The sequence below is a fragment of the Hyla sarda genome, chromosome 8 (assembly GCF_029499605.1).
Source record: "Hyla sarda isolate aHylSar1 chromosome 8, aHylSar1.hap1, whole genome shotgun sequence".
NCBI classification, from domain to species: domain Eukaryota; kingdom Metazoa; phylum Chordata; class Amphibia; order Anura; family Hylidae; genus Hyla; species Hyla sarda.
In genome coordinates, this window is record NC_079196.1 from 179,270,774 (window position 1) to 179,283,472 (window position 12,699).

The 12,699-nt window shown below is 42.5% G+C and overlaps 1 long non-coding RNA gene across 1 annotated transcript; it reads left to right on the forward strand.

The window, feature by feature from the left end:
* Positions 1-730: 730 nt before the first annotated feature.
* LOC130285510 (uncharacterized) lies at positions 731-12,410 on the forward strand. Its single transcript, XR_008847357.1, has 3 exons — positions 731-1,021; positions 1,483-1,594; positions 11,591-12,410. It is a non-coding gene; the product is annotated as an uncharacterized LOC130285510 (long non-coding RNA).
* The last annotated feature ends 289 nt before the right edge of the window (positions 12,411-12,699 follow it).

Sequence of the window (12,699 nt, forward strand, 5' to 3'; positions counted from 1 at the left end):
CTGACATCTCTGTCCATTTTAGGAACTGTCCAGAGTAGGAGAAAATCCCCATAGCAAATTTATGCTTCACTGGACAATTCCTAAAATGACAGAGAGGGCAGCAGAGAGCACTGTGGTCATGATGTCAACAGAGAGCTCTGTGTTCCAAAAAGAAAACCATTTCCTCTGTAGTATACAGACCCTAAAAAGCACTGGAAAGATTAAGATTTTTTATAGAAGTAATTTACAAATCTGTTTAACTTTCTGGAGCTAGTTGATTTAAAAAAAAAAAAAAGTTTTCCACGGGAGTACCCCTTTAACAATTGTTTTGTCCTAATGTATCTTTAAAGGGGTTACAAATTATCTCCTAGCTAAAGGATGGGGGATATGTGTCTAATCATGAAGGGTCCAAATGCTGGGATCACCCTGTGATCTTGAGAATGGGTTTCTTAGTTTTCTGTCAAAACAGCAGCATTAACATATGAGCATGGCCACTCCAGAATTGTCTGTGGGTGTTGCCAAAAATAGCCAAACACCTTGTGTCAGGTGACTTAATGTCTATTTATCTAAGAAATTCCTAGCTGAGAAAGTTTTTTTTTTACCAGTAAACCCCTATTCAGAGATGTGAACTTCTCTGCAGATAACTCTAGATCACTTACCTCAGAGTAGTCTCCATTACCAACAGCTGATGATTCCAAAGCGTGGTGTCACTTACCTCAGAGTAGTCTCCATTACCAACAGCTGATGATTCCAAAGCGTGGTGTCACTTACCTCAGAGTAGTCTCCATTACCAACAGCTGATGATTCCAAAGCGTGGTGCCCAAGAAGAAGACAAGCAAAAGTCAGGACAGAAGGAGATCTCTCAATACATTTGATGATCAGAACAGTAGACCACTTTTGCAAGAACCTATAAACATTATTCTATCCTATAAGTAGGAACTGATTAAAGATGGATGTTCAGATAGCATCACGCTCTGCAGCAGAAGTCATCCCAGCAGGAGAAAAGTGTTGCGGCTATGATACCAGAGATGAGAAGACAGAGGTGGGTGCCACAGTGGAGTAAGTGTGACAATGACAACTATAGCATACACAAGGGGGTAATTTCACAGTCTTAAAGGGGTAGAGCCAGTATTGGGAGCTCGTGACGTCATAGCCCCACCCCTCATGACATCACACCCCGCCCCCTCAATGCAAGTCTATGGGAGGGGGCGTGACAGCCGTCACGCCCCCTCCCATAGACTTGCATTGAGGGGGCGGGGCGTGACCTCATGAGGTGGCAGGGCTATGACATCACGAGCTCCCGATGCCGGCTCTAAGCATTCGGAACATTTTGCTCCAAACACTGAGCAGCGGAGTACCCCTTTAAGTGCCCCATTGAGCCCCATTCAACTGTACGAGCATCTTCAGGAGTAATGGTGAAATACTTGTGTGCCGCTTTTAACTGTTAGTGCATTCTAAGGATGTGCTTCCAGTTAAAAGCAGCGTTCCTTTTCCTACAAACAGAAGATGCCACTCATCATATGCATGTGTGTTCCAAATAAAGAGACCCCCCAATCTGCCTAGAGCCATGATGATATGATGATAGAAGAGTGCTAGTGACTATGGAATAGCTGAGGTGGGTATGTTTTTTTTTTTTCCTTCTCTTTTATAATCTTGCTTAGTGGAAAATCTACATACTGGAGCCTATTTACAGGGGAAACCACCTACTGGGACTTAACCACCAGTAGGTATGTTTCCTTTGTAGATATCTACAGGGGCAACATACCTACTGGAGGTCTATTAACTGAGACTACCTAATGGGGGCTACCTACCAGGGATAACTACCTATTGGGGGCCTATATACTGGGGAAACTACCTACTGGGGCACGTGTATCCTGGGGGGAAATTACAAACTGGGGGAGGACCTATCTACTTACTAAAGTGACTGACCTTCCTATTGGTTAGACATACCCCTATAATTTATTGACTGAACCCCAAAAATACAGTGGCAGTTCTTAAAAAGATGAAGTTGTGCACATTATTAAATTAGTATTATTTGGCTATTATCAAATTATACGAAATGTATTGTTACTATTGCTAAAAAGTTGTTTATTTTAATGTAAATGTTTTAAAGAATAAAATCGGTATACAGTAATACATGCTAGAAGCTAAACAACTTTAAAATGTGAAAGCGCTGGAGAAAACCTAAAAGCCAATGCCAAAAACCATAAAGAGCACAAATCATTAATGCTTCCATGAGCCCAATGAGCCAATTTAAGAGGATTTAACAGAATTTTACAAAAATATACAGAGCTAATAAAGCATAAAATAGGCAAGAAACAGCAAGTCGGAGGGAGAAGTGAGAGAAGGGCCTTCCCGCTGGCTGCAGGGATTCTGCATATGGCTGTGTAGGCCTCTGCTCGAGGCCTCTATGGGCTGTGAAGTTTTACACTCACAGAAGCAGCAGCTGGGATGTCAAATTGCAATTAGGTTTGCCTTCCAAAATCATATTACTATGATTCCCTCAATTAGGAACTCATGCTAACCAAAAAGGAGAAATGTGTCTCATCCGAGCTCTGTAAACTAACTCACGTCAGGTCCTGTCTCCCGTGTATACAGTCATTGCTTATCAGTTCTAGGCAGCCATTGATTTGACAAGCGTGGAGAAATATTGACTGCTCTTTTCCTTCTCCAGCTGCAGCAAAGCTTCTTCTTACAATTTGCCGACTTTCTAAGGGAATATACGTACAGGAGTTATGTAAAATGTAAACATAGAAGATGGGAACAATAGGAAATCCAGTACAATGCTTAGAGGCTTTATTGGGAGCTAAATTTATGAATATTTTTGTTGATTACTTTTATATTATTTATACTATAACTATTTATTGTGAGGCTACAATAGGTGATGGAAAACAGCAGTTCTAGTGTTTCCACAGCAAAGTTTTTAGTAAATTAAACTGGAAAAAGTTGAAGCAGTTTTATAAAAAATAAAAAATAAAATAAAAATAAAACTATAGCTGTTTTCTTCTAGAAATAGTACAACCTCTGTCCATGGGTTTTGTGTGATTTTCTAGTTCAGCTCTGTTGAAGTAAATGATGCAAAACCCCATGGAACCTGGTAACAGGCAAAGCACTGTTTTTGGAAGAAAGTAGCTGTGTTTTTAATCCTGTAAAATATCACTTGTGGCGGAGGGGTCAGTGCCTATAAACGTCTGGGCGGTCTGCCACAAACTCTACAAGGACACTTCTGGTGTCCTCAATAATGACTACAAAGGCTTTCTGCTTCCCACCCTGGAGATTATGCAATCGGCGTGTACCTGCACTGAGGTATCCAGATTAACCCAGATTAAAAATAAATAAATATATGTATTAGGGATCGACCGATTATCGGTTTGGCAGATATTATCGGCCGATATTGACGATTTTGAACATTATCGGCATCGGCCCCCGTGCTATTCCCATTCCCCCATGATGACTTCCTCTACAGTGAGCAGTGGATTGTGGTGAGTGCAGAAACATCTTGTTTTTTACATTATGTATATTATTATTATTAACCCCTTAAAAACACAGCCCATTTTGGCCTTGAAGACACAGGGAATTTAAATTTTATTGTTTTTGTTTGTGTTTTGTTTTTTCCTCCTTGCCTTCTAAGAGCCATCATTTTTTTATTGTTCAATCTACAGAACCATTTGTGTGCTTGTTTTTTGCTCACCCAATTATTCTTTGTAATGAACCTTTTATTTTACCATAAAATCTATGGCACAACCAAAATATGGCAGATCGATTAGAAACCGTCAATTTAGCTATTTTTGGTATTTTTTTTACGCACTTTCGGGGACATTTATCATCGTTGCTTTGGTAAGCAAGTTCTGTAGTCATTTTTTTCTTGCTATTTTTTTGCTTATGTATGACACATTTATCATACTATCACAGGGGGTTGATAAATTTGGCTTACATGAGCAAAAACCAAGAAATCACTTTTAACCCCTTAAGGACCAAGGGCGTACAGGTACGCCTTTGCTCCCTGGTACTTAAGGACCAAGGGCGTACCTGTACGCCCGTGGGAATTTCGGTCCACACCGTGCGCCGGGCGGGGATTGCGCCGGGGTGAGTGCTGATATCTATCAGCAGGCACCCCGCGCAAATGCCCAGGGGAGTCATTAGACCCCCCCATGTCGGCGATCGGCGCAAATCGCAAGTGAATTCACACTTGCGATTTGCGCCGATTCCGGGTCATACGGGTCTATGGTGACCCGGTGACCCGGGATAGAAGGGGGATCGCGGGTGTCCTAGACACCCACGATCCCCCTGTAGCGATAGGAGTGAGGTGGCAGGGTTGCCACCCCTCCTATCTCTGCTATTGTTGGTCTAGACGCGACCACCAATAGCAGATCGGGGGCAGAGGGGTTTACTTTCGGTTTCCCCGTCCTGCCCTCCCACAATAGGCGGGGCAGGACGGGGAAACCGACAGGGACCGGCGCCGAAGATCCACTTACCCATCGGCGACGGCAGCGGCGACGATCAGCGGCGTCAGCGGGCGACGATCGGCGGAAGAAGAGGACCGCGACACAGCTCCCTGGATCCAACGGAAGCCGGTGAGTTACTTAGCAACATCTGGAGGGCTACAGTCTGAGACCACTATAGTGGTCTCTAAACTGTAACCCTCCAGATGTTGCAAAATTACAACTCCCAGCATGCCCAGAGAGCTGTTTAGGCTTGCTGGGAGTTGCAGTTTTGCAACAGCTGGAGGTCTACAGTTTGAGACCACTGCAAAGTGATCTCTATACTGTGCACCTCCAGATCTTGCAAAACTACAACTCCCAACATGCCCAGACAGCAGTTTGCTGTCTGGGCATGCTGGGAGTTGTAGTTTTGCAACATCTGGAGGTCCACAGTTTGGAGACCACTATGCAGTGGTCTCTAAACTATAGCTCTACAGATGTTGCAAAACTGCAACTCCCAGCAAGCCTAAACAGCAAACAGCTGTCTCTGCATGCTGGGAGTTGTAGTTGCGATCCCTCCAGCTGTTGCATAACTACATCTCCCAGCATGCCTTTCGGCGATCAGTACATGCTGGGAGTTGAAGTTTTGCAACAGCTGGAGGCACACTGGTTGGAAAATACTGAGTTAGGTAACAGAACCTAACTGAAGGTTTTCCAACCAGTGTGCCTCCAGCTGTTGCAAAAGTACAACTCCCAGCATGCACGGTCTGTCAGTACATGCTGGGAGTTGTAGTTTTGAAACAGCTGGAGGTTTGCCCCCCCCCCCCCCCCCCCCCCATGTGAACGTACAGGGTACATTCACACGGGCGGGTTTACAGTAAGTTTTCTGCTTCAAGTTTGGGCTGTGGCAAATTTTTCACCGCAGCGCAAACTCCTAGCGGTAAATTCACTGTAAACCCGCCAGTGTGAATGTACCCTAAAAACACTACACTACACTATACTAACACATAATAAAGAGTAAAACACAACATATACACCTCCTTACACTGTCCCCCTAATAAAAAATAAAAATTGTATTGTACGGCAGTGTTTCCAAAACAGAGCCTCCAGCTGTTGCAAAACAACAACTCCCAGCATTTCCGGACAGCCACTGACTGTCCAGGCATGCTGGGAGTTTAGCAACAGCTGGAGGCACCCTGTTTGGGAATCACTGGCGTAGAATACCCCTATGTCCACCCCTGTGCAATCCCTAATTTAGTCCTCAAATGCGCATGGCGCTCTCTCACTTCGGAGCCCTGTCGTATTTCAAGGAAACAGTTTAGTGCCACATATGGGGTATCTCCGTACTCGGGAGAAATTGCGTTACTAATTTTGGGGGCTTTTTTTTCCTTTTACCCCTTATGAAAAAGAAAAGTTGGGGTCTACACCAGCCTGTTAGTGTAAAAAAAAATTTTTTTTTTACACTAACATGCTGGTGTTGTCCTTTACTTTTTATTTTCACGGGAGGTAAAAGGAAAAAAAGACCCCCAAAATTTGTAACGCAATTTCTCCTGAGTACGGAGATACCCCATATGTGGGCGTAAAATGCTCAGCGGACGCACAACAAGGCTCAGGAGTGAGAGCGCACCATGTACATTTGAGGCCTAAATTGGTGATTTGCACAGGGGTGGCTGATTTTACAGTGGTTCTGACATAAACACAAAACAATAAATACAGACATGTGACCCCATTTTGGAAACGAAACCCCTCACGGAACGTAACAAGGGGTATAGTGAGCCTGAACACCCCACAGGTGTTTGACAAATTTTCATTAAAGTTGGATGGGAAAATGAAAAAAAATAATTTTTTCACTAAAATGCTGGTGTCACCCTAAATTTTTCATTTTCACAAGGGAAAATAAAAAAAAGCCCCCCAAAATTTGTAACCCAATTTCTTCTGAGTAAGAGCATACCCCATATGTGGATGTAAAGTGCTCTATGGGTGCACTACAATGCTCAGAAGAGAAGGAGCGCCATTGGGATTTTGAAGAGAAAATTTGTCCGGAATTGAAGGCCACTTGTGTTTACAAAGCCCCCATGGTACCAGAACAATGGACCCCCCCATATGTGACCCCATTTTGGAAACTACACCCCTCATGTAATGTAATAAGGGGCGCAGTGAGCATTTACGCCCCACAGGTGTCTGACAGATTTTTGGAACAGTGATCCGTGAAAATGAAAAATGTAATTTTCCATTTGCACAGCCCACTGTCCCAAAGATCTGTCAAACGCCAGTGGGGTGTAAATGCTCACTGCACCACTTATTAAATTCTGTGGGGTCACATGTGGGGGGGTCCACTGTTCTGGCACCACGGGGGGCTTTGTAAATGCACATGGCCCCTGACTACCATTCCAAACTAATTCTCTTTCCAAAAGCTCAATGGTGCTCCTCCTCTTCTGAGCATTGTAGTTCGCCCGTAGTGCACTTCAGGTCCACTTATGGGGTACCTCCATACTCAGAAGAGATGGGGTTACAAATTTTGGGGGGTATTTTCTGCTATTAACCCTTGCAAAAATTTGAAATTTGGGGGGAAACACACATTTTAGTGAAAAAAATATATATATTTTTTTACATATGCAAAAGTCGTGAAACACCTGTGGGGTATTAAGGCTCACTTTATTCCTTGTTACGTTCCTCAAGGGGTCTAGTTTCCAAAATGGTATGCCATGCGGGTAATTTTTGCTGTTCTGGCACCATAGGGGCTTCCTAAATGCGACATGCCCCCCGAGCAAAATTTGCTCTCAAAAAGTCAAATATCACTCCTTCTCTTCGGAGCATTGTAGTTCGCCCGTAATGCACTTCACGCCAACTTATGGGGTGCCTCCATACTCAGAAGAGATGGGGTTACAAATTTTGGAGGGTATTTTCTGCTATTAACCCTTGCAAAAATGCAAAATTTGGGGGGAAACACACATTTTAGTGAAAAAAAAATAATTTTTTTTTACATATGCAAAAGTCGTGAAACACCTGTGGGGTATTAAGGCTCACTTTATTCCTTGTTACGTTCCCCAAGGGGTCTAGTTTCCAAAATGGTATGCCATGCGGGTAATTTTTGCTGTTCTGGCACCATAGGGGCTTCCTAAATGCAACATGCCCCCCAAAAACCATTTCTGAAGTACTCTCCAAAATCCCCTTGTCGCTCCTTCGCTTCTGAGCCCTCTACTGCGCCCGCCGAACACTTTACATAGACATATGAGGTATGTGCTTACTCGAGAGAAATTGGGCTACAAATATAAGTATACATTTTCTCCTTTTACCCCTTGTAAAAATTCAAAAATTGGGTTTACAAGAACATGCGAGTGTAAAAAATAAAGATTGTGAATTTTCTCCTTCACTTTGCTGCTATTCCTGTGAAACACCTAAAGGGTTAAAACACTTACTGATTGTCATTTTGAATACTTTGTGGGGTGTAGTTTTTATAATGGGGTCATTTGTGGGGTATTTCTAATGGGAAGACCCTTCAAATCCACTTCAAACCTGAACTGGTCTCTGAAAAAAAGCGAGGTTCAAAATTTTGTGAAAAATTGGAAAAGTGCTGCTGAACTTTGAAGCCCTCTGGTGTCTTCCAAAAGTAAAAACACATCAATTTTATGATGCAAACATAAAGTAGACATATTGGAAATGTGAATAAAATAAAAAAATATTTTGAATATCCATTTTCCTTACAAGCAGAGAGCTTCAAAGTTAGAAAAATGCAAAATTTTCAAATTTTTCATCAAATTTTGGGATTTTTCACCAAGAAAGGATGCAAGTTACCACAAAATTTTACCACTTTGTTAAAGTAGAATATGTCACGAAAAAACAATCTCGGAATCAGAATGATAAGTAAAAGCATTCCAGAGTTATTAATGTTTAAAGTGACAGTGGTCAGATGTGCAAAAAACGCTCTGGTCCTAAGGTGTAAAATGGCCTGGTCCTTAAGGGGTTAAATACCACTTTTTTAGCACACATAAGCAAAAACCAAATAATGACTACAGAACACCACTTTGCAGCTTTGAAAAAAAAATTTGCACATATTATATATATATATATATATATATATATATATATATATATATATATATATAATGTGTGTGTTTATTACATATTTTTAACACAGTTTTTTCTCCCTAATTGTACTTACTTTTTTTTTTTTTTTACTTCTTCTACAGATCCGTGTATCCTGTGGACTCCTTCGGATTCGGGGGACTACTTCGACAACCAGCGTTTTTCTTTGCTTGATATTAATAAAATGGTTAACGAGGGCTTGCGGGGGAGTGTTTTTTTTTTTTAGAATAATTTTTTTTAAACCTGTTGTGTTTTTTTTTTTTTTTTTACTTACTGTACAGGCTTAGTAGTGGAAGCTGTCTCAAAGACGGAGTCCATTACTAAGCTGGGCTTAGCGTTAGCCACAAAAACAGCTAGCACTAACCCCCAATTATTACCCCGGTACCCAACACCACAGGGGTGCCGGGAAAAGCCGCTACCAACATGCCCGGAGCGTCAAAAATGGCGCTCCTGGGCCTAGGCCGTAACAGGCTGGGGAGGGCCAGTACCAATGGTCCTCGCTCACTCTGGTAACGTCAGGCTGTTACTGTTTGGTTGGTATTTGGCTGAGAATCAAAGTAGGGGGGACCCTATGTGTTTTTTTTATATTTAATTATTTATTTAAAAATAAACGCATAGGGTCCCCCCTATTTTTATTCTCGGCCAAATACCAACCAAACAGTAACAGCCTGACGTTACCAGGGTGGGCGAGGACCATTGTTACTGGCTCTCCCCAGCCTAAATAACGCCAGCCTGTTACTGCCTAGGCCCAGGAGCGCCATTTTTGATACTCCGGGCCTGTTGTGTTTTTTTTTTTTTTTACTTACTGTACAGGCTTAGTAGTGGAAGCTGTCTCAAAGACGGAGTCCATTACTAAGCTGGGCTTAGCGTTAGCCACAAAAACAGCTAGCACTAACCCCCAATTATTACCCCGGTACCCAACACCACAGGGGTGCCGGGAAAAGCCGCTACCAACATGCCCGGAGCGTCAAAAATGGCGCTCCTGGGCCTAGGCCGTAACAGGCTGGGGAGGGCCAGTACCAATGGTCCTCGCTCACTCTGGTAACGTCAGGCTGTTACTGTTTGGTTGGTATTTGGCTGAGAATCAAAGTAGGGGGGACCCTATGTGTTTTTTTTTATATTTAATTATTTATTTAAAAAAAAACGTATAGGGTCCCCCCTATTTTTATTCTCGGCCAAATACCAACCAAACAGTAACAGCCTGACGTTACCAGGGTGGGCGAGGACCATTGTTACTGGCCCTCCCCAGCCTAAATAACGCCAGCCTGTTACTGCCTAGGCCCAGGAGCGCCATTCTTGATACTCCGGGCCTGTTGGTACCGGCTCTTCCCGGCACCCCTGTGGTGGTGGGTACCGGGGTAATAATTGGGGGTTAGCGCTAGCTTTTTTTGTGGCTAACGCTAAGCCCAGCTTAGTAATGGACTCTGTCTATAAGACAGCTTCCACTACTAAGCCTGTCAAGTAAAGTAAGGAAAAAACACAACAGGTTTATAAAAAATTTTATTACAAAAAACACTTCCCCACAAGCCCTCGTTAACCATTTTATTAAAATCAAATGAAGAAAAATGCTGGTCATCGAAGTAGTCCACCGAATCCGAAGAAGTCCACATGATACACGGATTGGAAATGAGAAAAAAAAAAATGGGTTAGTACATTTATCACCTGCTCGCATATCTCCCGCCCCGCACAACTACAACTCCCAGCATGCCCTTACAGTAAGGACATGCTGGGAGTTGTAGTTGTGTGGTGCAGGAGATGTGTGGGCAAGTGACAAGCTTGTCCCCTGCCCCCAGCTGCAGGACTACAACCCCCTTGCGGGCGCGGGGGTGCTGACGGACCCCCCCCCTGACAGACTCCTATATCTCCTAATGTTATGTCACTGTTCCAGTTGGGTCCTGTGATTGGCTGCTGGTCCTGGCCAATCACAGGACCCAGCGGGAAATGTGACATTACAGCAGGGGATTTTGGAGTCTGCGGCACCGGTATATGTTATAAGGAGCCCGGGCTGACATTACAGTGCAGCCGCCCGGGCTCCTCATACAGCCTCCCCGCTACCCTCACTTAATAATGATGGGGACACTGATATCCCCCCCCCTTGTCTCCCACCCGCGCCGCTCAGCTCCCGCTGCTACAAGACTACAACTCCCAGCGTGTCCTCACTGTAAGGGCATGCTGGAACTTGTAGTCTTGCCACAGTTAGCAGACAGATGGGAGTTGTGTGGCGCTGGCAGCTGAGAGGGGGGTGGGATGTAAATCACTGCAGTGTCCCTGTAGCGAAGTGAGGGTAGCGGGGAGAAAGTATGTCAGAGCCCGGGCGGCAGTAGCTTTTCCTGCTCCATGTTGGAGCTGGAGTAAATTTAGTCATTTTTTACGGCTGTTGCGACATTTTATTGCGCAGCTGCGACTGTCGCAGTTAATAAATACCTGACTAAACCAAGTAAAGTTTTCAAACCCACGTACCGTAGTCAAAAAAACAAAACTTGCTCTTCTTGCTCGCATAGATGATTGTCGCACGAAAAGTCACAGTGTCGCAGTAGCAACTTTTTTGCGACAAATTTACACTGAAAAACTCGGGTAAAAGGGTTGATAAATGCCCCTCTTTATGTTTTCTTTATTCTGTGGGGCAATGCCCATCTTTACATGCTTTTCTAACATTGTACTACTTTTAAAAAAACTCAAAAATTCGATCACTTTTTTTTTCCTTACAGCAGCGCCAGCGTTATTTAAAAAAAATCAAAAAAAATCCCAGAAGACCCCTTAAATATCTTACTATCTGCCATTATGGGGAGCCTTGGAACATAATGCATACTTTTAAGTCAACAATGAAACCGTACGCCATATGTTCCTAAGCTCCCGCTTGTGGCACCTACAGGCAACCAACATTTTATCATCAAATATGATGTTTACTTAGATGATTTTCTCTGTATTTAAAAAAGAAACAACGCTTTGACAAAGATACATTCAACAATACGTCAATGCAGAATGTTGGACCTGTAAGGTTTTAATATCCACAAATTGCATCCTAATATTAGCACATTAAAGGAATTGTACTGTTAGATTTTATACTGACGGTTTTTTTGTACTATACTTTTTGTTTTATCTAGGCTATGCAAGAAAAAGGGCAGCTGAGAATAAATGAAAGGGAAAAGGCTATGATGTTTTATTCCCTGAAAATGGCCTAGGGCAATTGACTGCTTGTAACAGCTTAACTACTTTACAGGATAAATATTCATTGTTTTATTTTTAGCTTTTACCCTACTATGTTCCAATACATTCTACACGCTCATAAGGACAAAATGGATATTATAGATTTTTTAGGGTACAAATACGTTTGTGTTCTATTTGATGAATATTGAAACATATATAATAGTCTTTTGACAAATAATACATGAATTTGTTGCCTTTTAAATAAGGGTGGTCTTCATTGGATACAATGCATTGGGAAAGTCTTTAGACCCTTTAATGTTTTTTAAGTTGTAATGTTGCGGCCTTATGCTAAAATAAGAAAAAATGAAGTGTTCCCTCATCAATCTACACCCACTACCCCATAATGAGAATGTGAAAACAGATTTTTTTTGCCAATTTATTAAAAATGAAGAAATAAAAATTTGATTGGACATAAGTATTCAAAACCTTTGCTATGACACTTGAAATTTTTCTCTGAGATGTTTCTACGCCTTTTTTGTCACTTTTGGTCAATTCAGTTCATTCAGTTGATTGGACATAACTTGACACAGTCCTGTCAATATAAGGTTTCACAGCTGACAATCTACAGGGTGGGCCATTTATATGGATACACCTTAATAAAATGGGAATGGTTGGTGATATTAACTTGTGGCACATTAGGATATGTGAGGGGGGAAACTTTTCAAGATGGGTGGTGACCATGGCGGCCATTTTGAAATCAGCCATTTTGAATCCAACTTTAGTTTTTTCAATTGGAAGAGGGTCATGTGACACATCAAACTAATTTGGAATTTCACAATAAAAACATTGGTGTGCTTGGTTTTAACATAACAGTATTCTTTCATGAGTTATTTACAAGTTTCTGACCACTTATAAAATGTGTTCAATGTGCTGCCCATTGTGTTGGATTGTCAATGCAACCCTCTTCTCCCACTCTTCACACACTGATAGCAACACTGCAGGAGAAATGCTAGCACAGGCTTCCAGTATCCGTAGTTTCAGGTACTGCTCATCTCGTATCTTCACA